Here is a 5,383-nt window from a genome sequence, read left to right as displayed (position 1 = left end):
CAGAGGCGGTGGGTAGAGTGTCCGCGGCGCGGGGCACGCCGGGACAGCGGAGGCTGCGGGCGGGCTGGTTAGAGGCTTGTTATGCACGTCGCTCAGCGGCGGGCCCGGGTTAGGGCTCTGAGCCCCCCCGCAGCCCTCACACACCGCCCGCAGTGGGTCGTCACACACGGGCAGGGCCGAACGCGGGCCTGAAGGTGAACCCTAACGGCGCAGTGAGGTCAGGGTGACAGCTGTGGGCTCCTTGATGTCCGCGGGAGCACTCGTCCAGCTGTCGGTGCGGGAACCACAGCGGAATCCATGCGGCAACCGAGGGAGAGGGGGAAGCGGTGAGGCGTTCACAGTGCACGGAGGCTTCGGCACCAAGGCGGGCATGAAGCTGTCTGACCAGGCTGTTCTGGAGTCATTGGTTGGAATAAAACCAAGCTCCCCAGCTCAGTGCTTGTGCTGGTGCTTCAAGAGTAACTACCACTGTGCCTCCTAGGTGAGATGGATTTTTAGTTTTAAGAGCTGTGGCAGAAGGTGAACTGGGATTTAAAGTAGATTATCTTCCTTCCTTCCGGTGGTGCCAGGCGTAGAAAACATGAAGTTCTGTATCTGGAAGCATACCTGGGCCTCATTGTGGCAGTAACTTGGCACAAACTCTTCTCACAAAACCTTCATCTGAAAAAAAAAAAAAAAAAAAAAAGGGCAAAATAAAATTAGTAAAAACAAAATTAAGAAATAATCAGTTACTGAACGAGGTAGCTCAGAATTCACACATCTTGATGTGGGGACAACATCTGAGTGTAATCAAGTTGTTGCCGATTCAGTATGAATAACCATCAATGTTCTGCTGCTCTTCTAACGGCTTCCACTCTCATCGAAACATTTCATCACACTGGTGCAGGTCTAGCTTGTTTCACAGTCTCATTTCATCTCTGCTGAGGTTTGCTGCTTTGGATTCTTGCTGCTGGTGAAATGAAATATGTCACTTTAGAGGAAAAAGATGTATTTGGGTTTCTGGGAAACAGCAGAATTCCAAGCACTTCCTTCTGTGCAGGGTGGTGTTTGCCCACTTCCCATAGCATGGTGGATTTTGATCTCATTCACTCTGCCTTTAAAAGAAACATCTGTCTGTTTACTAGCACCAACAAAACAGAGAGGTTTAGTTTGCTTTTTCCTCCAGTTTTTAGACCTTTTTTAGGAAGCTGTTAACCAAGCAAGTCCACAATACAGTGGGTAGCACCAACTACTCAGCAGTCACTGCATCTGTACTCCTAGGTGTGTTGGTGAGAGCTCTGCCACCACCAAAGCCAGGATTCTCCCTGTGACTGGCAAAACCATGAGCTGTTGCTGTTATGTTCTGTTAACAGCAGCTGCATTTTAGTAGTAGGCAAAGGCAAGCCAGTTGGGGATCTTGGGGTGTCACAATCTGTTTGCTTGTTTCACAAGTTCTTTTGAGGAGCTGGCTGGTTGGGGGATTTGTTACCCCCTTCAGGTTGGTTTTGGATGAGATAGAGTTAATTTTCTTCACAGTAGCTTGTATGGGATATGTTTTGGATTTGTGATGGAAACAATGTTGATAATTCAGGGACATTTTAGTTACTCCTGAGCAGTGCTTAGACAGAGTCAAGGCCTTTTCTGCTCCTCACCCCACCAGCGAGCAGGCTGGGGGTGCACAAGAGGTTGGGAGAGGACACAGCCAGAACAGCTGACCCTAACTGGCCCAAGAGATATCCCATAACATATAGTGTCATGCTCAGCAATAAAAGCTGGGGAAAAAGAAGGAGGGGCGACGGAGTGATGGTGCTTGTCTTCCCAAGTAACCATTAGGTGTGATACTCTCCTGAAGATGGCTGAACACCTGCCTGCCCATGGGAAGTGGTAAATTAATTCCTTGTTTTGCTTGCCTGCATGTGCTGCTTTTGCTTTATCTATTAAACTGTCTTTGTCTCAAGCCATGATTTTTCTCATTTTTACTCTTCGATTCTCATCCCCATTCCACCGTGGGGAGTGAGCGAGTGGCTTTGTGGGGCTTGGTTGCCAGCTGGGTTTAAAACAGGACACTTTGAAAGCAGTAGAGGCTCCAGCCATCGCTCCCTTCTTTTACTCTTCTGTTCTTCAAGAGACTTGTGTGGCCACAAGACAGGGGGATATCCCTCAGGCAGTGACTGAATTGCTTCACTTGGTGACATTAACCCTCCGTTTACCCATTTCTCCTAATGCAAAATGCAAGGCTTCAGTCCTTTACTAAGACTGGAGGGTTGCTCCACAATTTCATTCTGTGCTCAGAAGTGAACTCCTTATGTTATTGTAGCTTACAGCATGCCAATGAATGATAGGCAGCGCTTTGCAGGGCTCCATCGTACTGACTACACCGAGTTGTAGCACGAGAGTGGCTCCGAAGAGATACAGGTTCCTCCAGGCAACACTTTGCAACTTCTTGTGAACCGAGCCACTGCCATTCTTTCCCAGTACCTGCTGTCAGAGAAAATGAGGTACCTGACAAAGAAAAGTGCTGAAGCACTGCCACGCTGTCAGTAAGGCTGCACTGACCACCAAATGCTCCGCATCTTCTCAGTCTGCTACCAGTCACCCAACATTGTTCTTCTTTGCAGTCAGCAGTGGATCTGGGACAAGAAGTTTGAAGGCTGAGTCTAAACAATTATAAGGAAAAAATGTTCCAGTCTGCATCAGCAGTGATCTACCCACTGGTGCTGGAGAGAAAAGAAACAAAAAGCTGATTTTTCTTTTGTCATGGCTCCAACTGCAAGAAATGAGAACAATGAAGCACAGAGCAACAATACTGAACTTCCAAAGAAAATAATGTTACGTGCAGACAGGCTTGAACCAGATAAGTTGAGATGATCTGTATGCTGTATGAGAAGCCTTGCCAGGGAATTTGAAGCCAATCTTTGCTTCCATTTCAAAGCAACACATCCTCATGTGAAAGACAAAACCATAGAATAAAGCGCAGGTTGAGTATGGGGAGCAAAAGAAAAAAATCCGCCACTGAATATGAGTGTTTGAAGAATCTTCCTATGTTAACCACTATGTTGACAATGCATGAAAACCTCAGTTGTTGAAGAGCTGTTTTACCTACTGGCTGAGAGGTGGTGATAGCAATGGTTAGTGAAAATAAAGCAGACAGAAAACTATTTACTGCTACTCAGACTATTTAATTTTTTCCACTTCATGCATGAAGTAACTTAAAGCTATAAGGAAATAAAGGAAAACAAACAAACAAAAAACAAACAACAACAAAAAAAACAGCTAAACCAAACCAAACCCAAAAAACAAAGCAACCAAACTCAGGACAGAGTCTGAAATCAGGGCAGTTCCTAGCTTGCAGTATAGCGAGGCCAGTTTACCGATACTGAATGTGAGGTGGTGGAAGATGGTCACACTGATAAGAGGTGGCAAAGCAGGTAAATGGAATATATTTTAAGGTTTCCTTCCACAAGGTGGTAGGGAGCGGGGTTAGCATACATTAGACACGGCATATTCAGGGTCAGGCAGCCTGGCCGAGTGGATTATACAAAGTCCTTCAGTAGTCCCTAAATCCCCAGGAAGCTGTGAAAGTGCCAGCAAACATGAGCAGGGTCTTGCTGTGAAAATAACTTGCTGTTATTTCACTGCATGATTTTTTCCCCACTCACATCTCTTGCATTAAATGCAAATTCATTTCTCACTGCTATGGCATGGTGGTTAGAAAGAGGGAGGGTACTCATCCACTCGTTTCCCCACAGCATTCAGGAAAGCATGATTTTTTGACTAACCTTCTGTTTGAATTATCGTGCTAGCCACAAAACTGCTTTATTTGATTGCTTGCCCTCGGGATTTTCTTATGATTTAATGATCCTAGCAATGACTGGGAAAGAACAGAGCATGGCAAATACTGAAACTTTCACTAAGAGCTTTAAATTAAAATAGAACAAAACACACTGACAGGCAAAGCCCTTGACAGCTTTCTGGATGAATATAAGTTGGCATTTGACAGTGATGTTAAAACCAAAAGAGACATAATAGCTTGTTAAAGCTCAAATGTCTTCACCAATACTTCCTGAGTGAGCAAGAGTGCTGGACACAAATCCTGTTTTTAGAAGGCTGCAGTGCTGGTTCCAAGGTAAACAATTGTGAATTATCCAACTGATAAAACACAGATCTGCTTAAAAAGAAAGGTAAACCCTCTTCTGAAAGAGAAGGCTATTACAGCCTTTCTTTTACTTAAAACCACTTACGGTGTGTGGATACACCTTGTGTGTGTATGAATAGTGCAGCTAAACCACTGTCTTACGTCTTAGATATGCAAATAATGAATCTAAACAATTTGCAAGATGGGAAAGTATGTGTAAGATTGAAACCTCAGCATGCTCAGTTTTACACATGTCCAGTAATCACAGTCTCAGTGGAAATATGTTTGAAGAGATTAATCATTTCTTGAAGGGAGATTTGATGTCTTACCCAATATGAGAAAATGCGACATGCAATGCAGTTGGTGAACATCCTATTTAAGCAAAACCAGTTTAGAATTCCTACACATTTTAGAGAACGTTTTAGGGAACATTCAATTCTAAAAATTTGTCTTGGTTTAGTTTTACATGTTTGCCATCTGCAACGAAAAAGTATATTGGAAAAAACACTACTTCTGCTTATGTCAGGCGCACTTTAGTGTAACTGCAGTCCAATATGCTATTGAAATACAAAATGAAAAGCAACACAATTTAATTGAGCCAAATCCTCCTCTTTAAGTCTCCATTGTTCCCCATAAAATTCCTCCCTAGATAAGGGAGGCCAACGGCATCCTGGCGTGTGTCAGCAATAGCGCAGCCAGCAGGATTAAGGCAGTGATCATCCTGCTGTACTCAGCACTGGTGAGGTCACACCTTGAATACTGTGTTCAGTTCTGGGCCCCTCACTACAAGAGACATTGAGGTGCTGGAGCAGGTCCAGAAAAGGGCAACAGAGCTGGAAGGGTCTGGAGAACAAGTCTTACGAGGAGTAGCTGAGGGAACTGGGGTTGTTTATTCTGGAGAAGAAAAGGCTCAGGGGGGACCTTATCGCTCTCTACAACTCCCTGAAAGCAGGTTGTAGCAATGTGGGATTGCTTTCTTCTCCCAAGTAACAAACAATAGGACAGGAGGAAATCACCTCAAGTTGTGCCAGAGGAGGGTTAGATTGGATATGAGGAAAAAATTCTTCACCACAAGGATGATCAGGTATTGGAACAGGCTGCCCAGGGAAGCTCTGGAGGCACCATCCCTAGTGGTACTTAAAAGACATGTAGATGTGGCACTTAGAGACATGGTTTAGTGATGGACTTGTTAGTGTTAGGTTAACAGTTGGACCAGATGATCTTAAAGTTCTTTTCCAACTTAAGTGCTTCTATGATTCTATGGTAGCG

Source organism: Strigops habroptila, chromosome 1, assembly GCF_004027225.2.
Source record: "Strigops habroptila isolate Jane chromosome 1, bStrHab1.2.pri, whole genome shotgun sequence".
In the NCBI taxonomy this organism is placed as follows: Eukaryota; Metazoa; Chordata; class Aves; order Psittaciformes; family Psittacidae; genus Strigops; species Strigops habroptila.
The sequence above is the reverse complement of the archived record's forward strand: the minus strand, read 5'-3'. Positions refer to the sequence as shown.